Genomic DNA, 15,047 nt, shown 5'->3' with positions numbered 1-15,047 from the left:
GTTATATTTGGAAGCCCATAGAGGGCTATGGTGAAAAAGGAAATATCCTCAGATGAAATCTGGAAAGAAGCTTTCTGAGAAACTGCTCTGTGATATGTGACTTCCACTCACAGAGTTACATCTGTATTTCGTGGATCTCTTTGCTAGCCTTATTTCTGTGGAATCTGAGAACAGATATTTCGGATCCCTTTGAAGACTGTAGGGACAAAGGAAATAACCTCCCATAACAAAGAGAAAGAAGCTTTCTGAGAAACTTCTTTGTGTTCTGTGAAATCATCTCACAGAGTTACAACTTTCCCCTCAAGAAGCCTTTCGCTAAGACAGTTCTTGTGGAATTGGCAAAGTGATATTTGGAAGCCCATAGAGGGCTACCGTGAAAAAGGAAATATCCTCCGATGAAATCTGGAAAGAAGCTTTCTGAGAAACTGCTCTGTGATATGTGACTTCCACTCACAGAGTTACATCTGTATTTCGTGGATCTCTTTGCCAGCCTTATTTCTGTGGAATCTGAGAACAGATATTTCGGATCCCTTTGAAGACTATAGGGCCAAAGTAAGTATCCTCCGATAACAAAGAGAAAGAAGCTTTCTGAGAAACTTCTTTGTGTTCTGTGAAATCATCTCACAGAGTTACAGCTTTCCCCTCAAGAAGCCTTTCGCTAAGACAGTTCTTGTGGAATTGGCAAAGTGATATTTGGAAGCCCACAGAGGGCTATGGTGAAAAAGGAAATATCCTCCGATGAAATCTGGAAAGAAGCTTTCTGAGAAACTGCTCTGTGATATGTGACTTCAACTCACAGAGTTACATCTGTATTTCGTGGATCTCTTTGCCAGCCTTATTTCTGTGGAATCTGAGAATAAATATTTCGGATCCCTATGAAAACTAAAGGGCCAAAGAAAATAATCTCCAATAACAAAGAGAAAGAAGCTTTCTGAGAAACTTCTTTGTGTTCTGTGAAATCATCTCACAGAGTTACAGCTTTCCCCTCAAGAAGCCTTTCGCTAAGACAGTTCTTGCGGAATTGGCAAAGTGATATTTGGAAGCCCATAGAGGGCTATGATGAAAAAGGAAATATCCTACGATGAAATCTGGAAGGAAGCTTTCTGAGAAACTGCTCTGTGATAGGTGACTTCCACTCACAGAGTTACATCTGCATTTCGTGGATCTCTTTGCTAGCCTTATTTCTGTGGAATCTGAGAACAGATATTTCGGATCCCTTTGAAGACTATAGGGCCAAAGGAAATATCCTCCGATAACAAAGACAAAGAAGCTTTCTGAGAAACTTCTTTGTGGTCTGTGAAATCATCTCACAGAGTTACAGCTTTCCCCTCAAGAAGCCTTTCGCTAAGACAGTTCTTGTGGAATTGGCAAAGTGATATTTGGAAGCCCATAGAGGGGTAAGGTGAAAAAGGAAATATCCTCCGATGAAATCTGGAAAGAAGCTTTCTGAAAAAATGCTCTGTGATACGTGACTTCCACTCACAGAGTTACATCTGTATTTCGTGGATCTCTTTGCTAGCCTTATTTCTGTGGAATCTGAGAACAGATATTTCGGATCCCTTTGAAGACTATAGGGCCAAAGGAAATATCCTCCGATAAGAAAGAGAAAGAAGCTTTCTGAGAAACTTCTTTGTGTTCTGTGAAATCATCTCACAGAGTTACAGCTTTCCCCTCAAGAAGGCTTTCGCTAAGACAGTTTTTGTGGAATTGGCAAAGTGATATTTGGAAGCCCATAGAGGGCTAAGGTGAAAAAGGAAATATCCTCCGATAAAATCTGGAAAGAAGCTTTCTGAGAAACTGCTCTGTGATACGTGACTTCCACTCGCCGAGTTACATCTGTATTTCGTGGATCTCTTTCCTAGCCTTATTTCTGTGGAATCTGAGAACAGATATTTCGGATCCCTTTGAAGACTATAGGGCCAAAGGAAATATCCTCCGATAACAAAGAGAAAGAAGCTTTCTGAGAAACTTCTTTCTGTTCTGTGAAATCATCTCACAGAGTTACAGCTTTCCCCTTAAGAAGCCTTTCGCTAAGACAGTTCTTGTGGAATTGGCAAAGTGATATTTGGAAGCCCATAGAGGGCTATGGAAAAAAAGGAAATATCCTCCGATGAAATCTGGAAAGAAGCTCTCCGAGAAACTGCTCTGTGATATGTGACTTCCACTCACAGATTTACATCTGAATTTCGTGGATCTCTTTGCTAGCCTTATTTCTGTGGAATCTGAGAACAGATATTTCGGATCCCTTTGAAGACTATAGGGCCAAAGGAAATATCCTCCGATAACAAAGAGAAAGAAGCTTTCTGAGAAACTTCTTTGTGTTCTGTGAAATCATCTCACACAGTTACAGCTTTTCCCTCAAGAAGCCTTTCGCTAAGACAGTTCTTGTCGAATTGGCAAAGTGATATTTGGAAGCCCATAGAGAGCTATGGAGAAAAAGGAAATATCCTCCGATGAAATCTGGAAAGAAGCTTTCTGAGAAACTGCTCTGTGATACGTGACTTCCACTCACAGAGTTACATCTGTATATCGTGGATCTCTTTGCTAGCCTTATTTCTGTGGAATCTGAGAACAGATATTTCGGATCCCTTTGAAGACTATAGGGCCAAAGGAAATATCCTCCGATAACAAAGAGAAAGAAGCTTTCTGAGAAACTTCTTTGTGTTCTGTGAAATCATCTCACAGAGTTACAGCTTTCCCCTCAAGAAGCCTCTCGCTAAGACAGGTCCTGTGGAATTGGCAAAGTGATACTTGGAAGCCCATAGAGGGCTATGGTGAAAAAGGAAATATCCTCCGATGAAATCTGGAAAGAAGCTTTCTGAGAAACTGCTCTGTGATCTGTGACTTCCACTCACAGAGTTACATCTGTATTTCGTGGATCTCTTTGCTAGCCTTATTTCTGTGGAATCTGAGAACAGATATTTCGCATCCCTTTGAAGACTGTAGGGACAAAGGAAATATCCTCCCATAACAAAGAGAAAGAAGCTTTCTGAGAAACTTCTTTGTGTTCTGTGAAATCATCTCACAGAGTTGCAACTTTCCCCTCAAGAAGCCTTTCGCTAAGACAGTTCTTGTGGAATTGGCAAAGTGATATTTGGAAGCCCATAGAGGGCTACGGTGAAAAAGGAAATAACCTCCGATGAAATCTGGAAAGAAGCTTTCTGAGAAACTGCTCTGTGATATGTGACTTCCACTCACAGAGTTACATCTGTATTTCGTGGAACTCTTTGCTAGCCTTATTTCTGTGGAATGTGAGAACAGATATTTCGCATCCCTTTGAAGACTGTAGGGACAAAGGAAATAACCTCCCATAACAAAGAGAAAGAAGCTTTCTGAGAAACTTCTTTGTGTTCTGTGAAATCATCTCACAGAGTTACAACTTTCCCCTCAAGAAGCCTTTCGCTAAGACAGTTCTTGTGGAATTGGCAAAGTGATATTTGGAAGCCCATAGAGGGCTACCGTGAAAAAGGATATATCCTCCGATGAAATCTGGAAAGAAGCTTTCTGAGAAACTGCTCTGTGATATGTGACTTCCACTCACAGAGTTACATCTGTATTTCGTGGATCTCTTTGCCAGCCTTATTTCTGTGGAATCTGAGAACAGATATTTCGGATCCCTTTGAAGACTATAGGGCCAAAGTAAGTATCCTCCGATAACAAAGAGAAAGAAGCTTTCTGAGAAACTTCTTTGTGTTCTGTGAAATCATCTCACAGAGTTACAGCTTTCCCCTCAAGAAGCCTTTCGCTAAGACAGTTCTTGTGGAATTGGCAAAGTGATATTTGGAAGCCCACAGAGGGCTATGGTGAAAAAGGAAATATCCTCCGATGAAATCTGGAAAGAAGCTTTCTGAGAAACTGCTCTGTGATATGTGACTTCAACTCACAGAGTTACATCTGTATTTCGTGGATCTCTTTGCCAGCCTTATTTCTGTGGAATCTGAGAATAAATATTTCGGATCCCTATGAAAACTAAAGGGCCAAAGAAAATAATCTCCAATAACAAAGAGAAAGAAGCTTTCTGAGAAACTTCTTTGTGTTCTGTGAAATCATCTCACAGAGTTACAGCTTTCCCCTCAAGAAGCCTTTCGCTAAGACAGTTCTTGCGGAATTGGCAAAGTGATATTTGGAAGCCCATAGAGGGCTATGATGAAAAAGGAAATATCCTACGATGAAATCTGGAAGGAAGCTTTCTGAGAAACTGCTCTGTGATAGGTGACTTCCACTCACAGAGTTACATCTGCATTTCGTGGATCTCTTTGCTAGCCTTATTTCTGTGGAATCTGAGAACAGATATTTCGGATCCCTTTGAAGACTATAGGGCCAAAGGAAATATCCTCCGATAACAAAGACAAAGAAGCTTTCTGAGAAACTTCTTTGTGGTCTGTGAAATCATCTCACAGAGTTACAGCTTTCCCCTCAAGAAGCCTTTCGCTAAGACAGTTCTTGTGGAATTGGCAAAGTGATATTTGGAAGCCCATAGAGGGGTAAGGTGAAAAAGGAAATATCCTCCGATGAAATCTGGAAAGAAGCTTTCTGAAAAAATGCTCTGTGATACGTGACTTCCACTCACAGAGTTACATCTGTATTTCGTGGATCTCTTTGCTAGCCTTATTTCTGTGGAATCTGAGAACAGATATTTCGGATCCCTTTGAAGACTATAGGGCCAAAGGAAATATCCTCCGATAACAAAGAGAAAGAAGCTTTCTGAGAAACTTCTTTGTGTTCTGTGAAATCATCTCACAGAGTTACAGCTTTCCCCTCAAGAAGGCTTTCGCTAAGACAGTTTTTGTGGAATTGGCAAAGTGATATTTGGAAGCCCATAGAGGGCTAAGGTGAAAAAGGAAATATCCTCCGATAAAATCTGGAAAGAAGCTTTCTGAGAAACTGCTCTGTGATACGTGACTTCCACTCGCAGAGTTACATCTGTATTTCGTGGATCTCTTTCCTAGCCTTATTTCTGTGGAATCTGAGAACAGATATTTCGGATCCCTTTGAAGACTATAGGGCCAAAGGAAATATCCTCCGATAACAAAGAGAAAGAAGCTTTCTGAGAAACTTCTTTCTGTTCTGTGAAATCATCTCACAGAGTTACAGCTTTCCCCTTAAGAAGCCTTTCGCTAAGACAGTTCTTGTGGAATTGGCAAAGTGATATTTGGAAGCCCATAGAGGGCTATGGAAAAAAAGGAAATATCCTCCGATGAAATCTGGAAAGAAGCTCTCCGAGAAACTGCTCTGTGATATGTGACTTCCACTCACAGATTTACATCTGAATTTCGTGGATCTCTTTGCTAGCCTTATTTCTGTGGAATCTGAGAACAGATATTTCGGATCCCTTTGAAGACTATAGGGCCAAAGGAAATATCCTCCGATAACAAAGAGAAAGAAGCTTTCTGAGAAACTTCTTTGTGTTCTGTGAAATCATCTCACACAGTTACAGCTTTTCCCTCAAGAAGCCTTTCGCTAAGACAGTTCTTGTCGAATTGGCAAAGTGATATTTGGAAGCCCATAGAGAGCTATGGAGAAAAAGGAAATATCCTCCGATGAAATCTGGAAAGAAGCTTTCTGAGAAACTGCTCTGTGATACGTGACTTCCACTCACAGAGTTACATCTGTATATCGTGGATCTCTTTGCTAGCCTTATTTCTGTGGAATCTGAGAACAGATATTTCGGATCCCTTTGAAGACTATAGGGCCAAAGGAAATATCCTCCGATAACAAAGAGAAAGAAGCTTTCTGAGAAACTTCTTTGTGTTCTGTGAAATCATCTCACAGAGTTACAGCTTTCCCCTCAAGAAGCCTCTCGCTAAGACAGGTCCTGTGGAATTGGCAAAGTGATACTTGGAAGCCCATAGAGGGCTATGGTGAAAAAGGAAATATACTCCGATGAAATCTGGAAAGAAGCTTTCTGAGAAACTGCTCTGTGATCTGTGACTTCCACTCACAGAGTTACATCTGTATTTCGTGGATCTCTTTGCTAGCCTTATTTCTGTGGAATCTGAGAACAGATATTTCGCATCCCTTTGAAGACTGTAGGGACAAAGGAAATATCCTCCCATAACAAAGAGAAAGAAGCTTTCTGAGAAACTTCTTTGTGTTCTGTGAAATCATCTCACAGAGTTGCAACTTTCCCCTCAAGAAGCCTTTCGCTAAGACAGTTCTTGTGGAATTGGCAAAGTGATATTTGGAAGCCCATAGAGGGCTACGGTGAAAAAGGAAATATCCTCCGATGAAATCTGGAAAGAAGCTTTCTGAGAAACTGCTCTGTGATATGTGACTTCCACTCACAGAGTTACATCTGTATTTCGTGGAACTCTTTGCTAGCCTTATTTCTGTGGAATGTGAGAACAGATATTTCGGATCCCTTTGAAGACTATAGGGCCAAAGGAAATATCCTCCGATAACAAAGAGAAAGAAGCTTTCTGAGAAACTTCTTTGTGTTCTGTGAAATCATCTCACAGAGTTACAGCTTTCCCCTCAAGAAGCCTTTCGCTAAGACAGTTCTTGTGGAATTGGCAAAGTGATATTTGGAAGCCCATCAAGGGCTACGGTGAAAAAGGAACTATCCTCCGATGAAATCTGGAAAGAAGCTTTCTGAGAAACTGCTCTGTGATATGTGACTTCCACTCACAGAGTTACATCTGTATTTCGTGGATCTCTTTGCTAGCCTTATTTCTGTGGAATCTGAGAACAGATATTTCGGATCCCTTTGAAGACTATAGGGCCAAAGGAAATATCTTCCGATAACAAAGAGAAAGAAGCTTTCTGAGAAACTTCATTGTGTTCTGTGAAATCATCTCCCAGAGTTACAGCGTTCCCTTCAAGAAGCCTTTCGCTAAGACAGTTCTTGTGGAATTGGCAAAGTGATATTTGGAAGCCCACAGAGGGCTATGGTGAAAAAGGAAATATCCTCCGATGAAATCTGGAAAGAAGCCTTCTGAGAAACTGCTCTGTGATATGTGACTTCCACTCACAGAGTTACATCTGTATTTCGTGGATCTCTTTGCTAGCCTTATTTCTGTGGAATCTGAGAATAGATATTTCGGATCCCTATGAAGACTAAAGGGCCAAAGAAAATAATCTCCGATAACAAAGAGAAGGAAGCTTTCTGAGAAACTTCTTTGTGTTCTGTAAAATCATCTCACAGAGTTACAGCTTTCCCCTCAAGAAGCCTTTCGCTAAGACAGTTCTTGCGGAATTGGCAAAGTGATATTTGGAAGCCCATAGAGGGCTATGATGAAAAAGGAAATATCCTCCGATGAAATCTGGAAGGAAGCTTTCTGAGAAACTGCTCTGTGATATGTGAGTTCCACTCACAGAGTTACATCTGTATTTCGTGGATCTCTTTGCTAGCCTTATTTCTGTGGAATCTGAGAACAGATATTTCGGATCCCTTTGAAGACTGTAGGGCCAAAGGAAATATCCTCCTATAACAAAGAAAAAGAAGCTTTCTGAGAAACTTCATTGTGTTCTTTGAAATCATTTCACAGAGTTACAGCATTCCCCTCAAGAAGCCTTTCGCTAAGACAGTTCTTGTGGAATTGGCAAAGTGATATTTGGAAGCCCATAGAGGGCTATGGTGAAAAAGGAAATATCCTCAGATGAAACTGCTCTGTGATATGTGACTTCCACTCACAGAGTTACATCTGTATTTCGTGGATCTCTTTGCTAGCCTTATTTCTGTGGAATCTGAGAACAGATATTTCGGATCCCTTTGAAGACTATAGGGCCAAAGGAAATATCCTCCGATAACAAAGAGTAAGAAGCTTTCTGAGAAACTTCTTTGTGTTCTGTGAAATCATCTCACAGAGTTACAGCTTTCCCCTCAAGAAGCCTTTCGCTAAGACAGTTCTTGTGGAATTGGCAAAGTGATATTTGGAAGCCCATAGAGGGCTATGGTGAAAAAGGAAATATCCTCCGATGAAATCTGGAAAGAAGCTTTCTGAGAAACTGCTCTGTGATATGTGACTTCCACTCACAGAGTTACATCTGTATTTCTTGGACCTCTTTGCTAGCCTTATTTCTGTGGAATCTGAGAACAGATATTTCGGATCCCTTTGAAGACTATAGGGCCAAACGAAATATCTTCCGATAACAAAGAGAAAGAAGCTTTCTGAGAAACTTCTTTGTGTTCTGTGAAATCATCTCACAGAGTTACAGCTTTCCCCTCAAGAAGCCTCTCGCTAAGACAGTTCTTGTGGAATTGGCAAAGTGATATTTGGAAGCCCATAGAGGGCTATGGTGAAAAAGGAAATATCCTCAGATGAAATCTGGAAAGAAGCTTTCTGAGAAACTGCTCTGTGATATGTGACTTCCACTCACAGAGTTTTATCTGTATTTCGTGGATCTCTTTGTTAGCCTTATTTCTGTGGAATCTGAGAACAGATATTTAGAAACTCTTTGAAGAATATAGGGCCAAAGGAAATATCCTCCCATAACAAAGCGAAAGAAGCTTTCTGAGAAACTTCTTTGAGTTCTGTGAAATCATCTCACAGAGTTACAGCTTTCCCCTCAAGAAGCCTCTCGCTAAGACAGTTCTTGTGGAATTGGCAAAGTGATATTTGGAAGCCCATAGAGGGCTATGGTGAAAAAGGAAATATCCTCAGATGAAATCTGGAAAGAAGCTTTCTGAGAAACTGCTCTGTGATATGTGACTTCCACTCACAGAGTTACATCTGTATTTCGTGGATCTCTTTGCTAGCCTTATTTCTGTGGAATCCGAGAACAGATATTTCGCATCCCTTTGAAGACTGTAGGGACAAAGGAAATATCCTCCCATAACAAAGAGAAAGAAGCTTTCTGAGAAACTTCTTTGTGTTCTGTGAAATCATCTCACAGAGTTACAACTTTCCCCTCAAGAAGCCTTTCGCTAAGACAGTTCTTGTGGAATTGGCAAAGTGATATTTGGAAGCCCATAGAGGGCTACGGTGAAAAAGGAAATATCCTCCGATGAAATCTGGAAAGAAGCTTTCTGAGAAACTGCTCTGTGATATGTGACTTCCACTCACAGAGTTACATCTCTATTTCGTGGATCTCTTTGCTAGCCTTATTTCTGTGGAATCTGAGAACAGATATTTCGGATCCCTTTGAAGACTATAGGGCCAAAGGAAATATCCTCCGATAACAAAGAGAAAGAAGCTTTCTGAGAAACTTCTTTGTGTTCTGTGAAATCATCTCACAGAGTTACAGCTTTCCCCTCAAGAAGCCTTTCGCTAAGACAGTTCTTGTGGAATTGGCAAAGTGATATTTGGAAGCCCATCAAGGGCTACGGTGAAAAAGGAATTATCCTCCGATGAAATCTGGAAAGAAGCTTTCCGAGAAACTGCTCTGTGATATGTGACTTCCACTCAGAGTTACATCTGTATTTCGTGGATCTCTTTGTTAGCCTTATTTCTGTGGAATCTGAGAACAGATATTTCGGATCCCTTTGAAGACTATAGGGCCAAAGGAAATATCCTCCGATAACAAAGAGAAAGAAGCTTTCTGAGAAACTTCTTTGTGTTCTGTGAAATCATCTCACAGAGTTACAGCTTTCCCCTCAAGAAGCCTCTCGCTAAGACAGTTCTTGTGGAATTGGCAAAGTGATATTTGGAAGCCCATAGAGGGCTACGGTGAAAAAGGAAATATCCTCAGATGAAATCTGGAAAGAAGCTTTCTGAGAAACTGCTCTATGATATGTGACTTCCACTCACAGAGTTATATCTGTATTTCGTGGATCTCTTTGCTAGCCTTATTTCTGTGGAATCTGAGAACAGATATTTAGAAACTCTTTGAAGACTATAGGGCCAAAGGAAATATCCTCCCATAACAAGGCGAAAGAAGCTTTTTGAGAAACTTCTTTGTGTTCTGTGAAATCATCTCACAGAGTTACAGCTTTCCCCTCAAGAAGCCTCTCGCTAAGACAGTTCTTGTGGAATTGGCAAAGTTATATTTGGAAGCCCAAAGAGGGCTATGGTGAAAAAGGAAATATCCTCAGATGAAATCTGGAAAGAAGCTTTCTGAGAAACTGCTCTGTGATATGTGACTTCCACTCACAGAGTTACATCTGTATTTCGTGGATCTCTTTGCTAGCCTTATTTCTGTGGAATCTGAGAACAGATATTTCGCATCCCTTTGAAGACTGTAGGGACAAAGGAAATAACCTCCCATAACAAAGAGAAAGAAGCTTTCTGAGAAACTTCTTTGTGTTCTGTGAAATCATCTCACAGAGTTACAACTTTCCCCTCAAGAAGCCTTTCGCTAAGACAGTTCTTGTGGAATTGGCAAAGTGATATTTGGAAGCCCATAGAGGGCTACCGTGAAAAAGGAAATATCCTCCGATGAAATCTGGAAAGAAGCTTTCTGAGAAACTGCTCTGTGATATGTGACTTCCACTCACAGAGTTACATCTGTATTTCGTGGATCTCTTTGCCAGCCTTATTTCTGTGGAATCTGAGAACAGATATTTCGGATCCCTTTGAAGACTATAGGGCCAAAGTAAGTATCCTCCGATAACAAAGAGAAAGAAGCTTTCTGAGAAACTTCTTTGTGTTCTGTGAAATCATCTCACAGAGTTACAGCTTTCCCCTCAAGAAGCCTTTCGCTAAGACAGTTCTTGTGGAATTGGCAAAGTGATATTTGGAAGCCCACAGAGGGCTATGGTGAAAAAGGAAATATCCTCCGATGAAATCTGGAAAGAAGCTTTCTGAGAAACTGCTCTGTGATATGTGACTTCAACTCACAGAGTTACATCTGTATTTCGTGGATCTCTTTGCCAGCCTTATTTCTGTGGAATCTGAGAATAAATATTTCGGATCCCTATGAAAACTAAAGGGCCAAAGAAAATAATCTCCAATAACAAAGAGAAAGAAGCTTTCTGAGAAACTTCTTTGTGTTCTGTGAAATCATCTCACAGAGTTACAGCTTTCCCCTCAAGAAGCCTTTCGCTAAGACAGTTCTTGCGGAATTGGCAAAGTGATATTTGGAAGCCCATAGAGGGCTATGATGAAAAAGGAAATATCCTACGATGAAATCTGGAAGGAAGCTTTCTGAGAAACTGCTCTGTGATAGGTGACTTCCACTCACAGAGTTACATCTGCATTTCGTGGATCTCTTTGCTAGCCTTATTTCTGTGGAATCTGAGAACAGATATTTCGGATCCCTTTGAAGACTATAGGGCCAAAGGAAATATCCTCCGATAAGAAAGAGAAAGAAGCTTTCTGAGAAACTTCTTTGTGTTCTGTGAAATCATCTCACAGAGTTACAGCTTTCCCCTCAAGAAGGCTTTCGCTAAGACAGTTTTTGTGGAATTGGCAAAGTGATATTTGGAAGCCCATAGAGGGCTAAGGTGAAAAAGGAAATATACTCCGATGAAATCTGGAAAGAAGCTTTCTGAGAAACTGCTCTGTGATCTGTGACTTCCACTCACAGAGTTACATCTGTATTTCGTGGATCTCTTTGCTAGCCTTATTTCTGTGGAATCTGAGAACAGATATTTCGCATCCCTTTGAAGACTGTAGGGACAAAGGAAATATCCTCCCATAACAAAGAGAAAGAAGCTTTCTGAGAAACTTCTTTGTGTTCTGTGAAATCATCTCACAGAGTTGCAACTTTCCCCTCAAGAAGCCTTTCGCTAAGACAGTTCTTGTGGAATTGGCAAAGTGATATTTGGAAGCCCATAGAGGGCTACGGTGAAAAAGGAAATATCCTCCGATGAAATCTGGAAAGAAGCTTTCTGAGAAACTGCTCTGTGATATGTGACTTCCACTCACAGAGTTACATCTGTATTTCGTGGAACTCTTTGCTAGCCTTATTTCTGTGGAATGTGAGAACAGATATTTCGCATCCCTTTGAAGACTGTAGGGACAAAGGAAATAACCTCCCATAACAAAGAGAAAGAAGCTTTCTGAGAAACTTCTTTGTGTTCTGTGAAATCATCTCACAGAGTTACAACTTTCCCCGCAAGAAGCCTTTCGCTAAGACAGTTCTTGTGGAATTGGCAAAGTGATATTTGGAAGCCCATAGAGGGCTACCGTGAAAAAGGAAATATCCTCCGATGAAATCTGGAAAGAAGCTTTCTGAGAAACTGCTCTGTGATATGTGACTTCCACTCACAGAGTTACATCTGTATTTCGTGGATCTCTTTGCCAGCCTTATTTCTGTGGAATCTGAGAACAGATATTTCGGATCCCTTTGAAGACTATAGGGCCAAAGTAAGTATCCTCCGATAACAAAGAGAAAGAAGCTTTCTGAGAAACTTCTTTGTGTTCTGTGAAATCATCTCACAGAGTTACAGCTTTTCCCTCAAGAAGCCTTTCGCTAAGACAGTTCTTGTGGAATTGGCAAAGTGATATTTGGAAGCCCACAGAGGGCTATGGTGAAAAAGGAAATATCCTCCGATGAAATCTGGAAAGAAGCTTTCTGAGAAACTGCTCTGTGATATGTGACTTCAACTCACAGAGTTACATCTGTATTTCGTGGATCTCTTTGCCAGCCTTATTTCTGTGGAATCTGAGAATAAATATTTCGGATCCCTATGAAAACTAAAGGGCCAAAGAAAATAATCTCCAATAACAAAGAGAAAGAAGCTTTCTGAGAAACTTCTTTGTGTTCTGTGAAATCATCTCACAGAGTTACAGCTTTCCCCTCAAGAAGCCTTTCGCTAAGACAGTTCTTGCGGAATTGGCAAAGTGATATTTGGAAGCCCATAGAGGGCTATGATGAAAAAGGAAATATCCTACGATGAAATCTGGAAGGAAGCTTTCTGAGAAACTGCTCTGTGATAGGTGACTTCCACTCACAGAGTTACATCTGCATTTCGTGGATCTCTTTGCTAGCCTTATTTCTGTGGAATCTGAGAACAGATATTTCGGATCCCTTTGAAGACTATAGGGCCAAAGAAAATATCCTCCGATAACAAAGACAAAGAAGCTTTCTGAGAAACTTCTTTGTGGTCTGTGAAATCATCTCACAGAGTTACAGCTTTCCCCTCAAGAAGCCTTTCGCTAAGACAGTTCTTGTGGAATTGGCAAAGTGATATTTGGAAGCCCATAGAGGGGTAAGGTGAAAAAGGAAATATCCTCCGATGAAATCTGGAAAGAAGCTTTCTGAAAAAATGCTCTGTGATACGTGACTTCCACTCACAGAGTTACATCTGTATTTCGTGGATCTCTTTGCTAGCCTTATTTCTGTGGAATCTGAGAACAGATATTTCGGATCCCTTTGAAGACTATAGGGCCAAAGGAAATATCCTCCGATAACAAAGAGAAAGAAGCTTTCTGAGAAACTTCTTTGTGTTCTGTGAAATCATCTCACAGAGTTACAGCTTTCCCCTCAAGAAGGCTTTCGCTAAGACAGTTTTTGTGGAATTGGCAAAGTGATATTTGGAAGCCCATAGAGGGCTAAGGTGAAAAAGGAAATATCCTCCGAGAAAATCTGGAAAGAAGCTTTCTGAGAAACTGCTCTGTGATACGTGACTTCCACTCGCAGAGTTACATCTGTATTTCGTGGATCTCTTTCCTAGCCTTATTTCTGTGGCATCTGAGAACAGATATTTCGGATCCCTTTGAAGACTATAGGGCCAAAGGAAATATCCTCCGATAACAAAGAGAAAGAAGCTTTCTGAGAAACTCCTTTGTGTTCTGTGAAATCATCTCACAGAGTTATAGCTTTCCCCTCAAGAAGCCTTTCGCTAAGACAGTTCTTGTGGAATTGGCAAAGTGATATTTGGAAGCCCATAGAGGGCTATGGAAAAAAAGGAAATATCCTCCGATGAAATCTGGAAAGAAGCTCTCCGAGAAACTGCTCTGTGATATGTGACTTCCACTCACAGATTTACATCTGAATTTCGTGGATCTCTTTGCTAGCCTTATTTCTGTGGAATCTGAGAACAGATATTTCGGATCCCTTTGAAGACTATAGGGCCAAAGGAAATATCCTCCGATAACAAAGAGAAAGAAGCTTTCTGAGAAACTTCTTTGTGTTCTGAGAAATCATCTCACACAGTTACAGCTTTTCCCTCAAGAAGCCTTTCGCTAAGACAGTTCTTGTCGAATTGGCAAAGTGATATTTGGAAGCCCATAGAGAGCTATGGAGAAAAAGGAAATATCCTCCGATGAAATCTGGAAAGAAGCTTTCTGAGAAACTGCTCTGTGATACGTGACTTCCACTCACAGAGTTACATCTGTATATCGTGGATCTCTTTGCTAGCCTTATTTCTGTGGAATCTGAGAACAGATATTTCGGATCCCTTTGAAGACTATAGGGCCAAAGGAAATATCCTCCGATAACAAAGAGAAAGAAGCTTTCTGAGAAACTTCTTTGTGTTCTGTGAAATCATCTCACAGAGTTACAGCTTTCCCCTCAAGAAGCCTCTCGCTAAGACAGGTCCTGTGGAATTGGCAAAGTGATACTTGGAAGCCCATAGAGGGCTATGGTGAAAAAGGAAATATACTCCGATGAAATCTGGAAAGAAGCTTTCTGAGAAACTGCTCTGTGATCTGTGACTTCCACTCACAGAGTTACATCTGTATTTCGTGGATCTCTTTGCTAGCCTTATTTCTGTGGAATCTGAGAACAGATATTTCGCATCCCTTTGAAGACTGTAGGGACAAAGGAAATATCCTCCCATAACAAAGAGAAAGAAGCTTTCTGAGAAACTTCTTTGTGTTCTGTGAAATCATCTCACAGAGTTGCAACTTTCCCCTCAAGAAGCCTTTCGCTAAGACAGTTCTTGTGGAATTGGCAAAGTGATATTTGGAAGCCCATAGAGGGCTACGGTGAAAAAGGAAATATCCTCCGATGAAATCTGGAAAGAAGCTTTCTGAGAAACTGCTCTGTGATATGTGACTTCCACTCACAGAGTTACATCTGTATTTCGTGGAACTCTTTGCTAGCCTTATTTCTGTGGAATGTGAGAACAGATATTTCGGATCCCTTTGAAGACTATAGGGCCAAAGGAAATATCCTCCGATAACAAAGAGAAAGAAGCTTTCTGAGAAACTTCTTTGTGTTCTGTGAAATCATCTCACAGAGTTACAGCTTTCCCCTCAAGAAGCCTTTCGCTAAGACAG

Source organism: Macaca fascicularis, chromosome 12, assembly GCF_037993035.2.
Source record: "Macaca fascicularis isolate 582-1 chromosome 12, T2T-MFA8v1.1".
NCBI classification, from domain to species: domain Eukaryota; kingdom Metazoa; phylum Chordata; class Mammalia; order Primates; family Cercopithecidae; genus Macaca; species Macaca fascicularis.
This window is presented reverse-complemented; position numbering follows the sequence as displayed.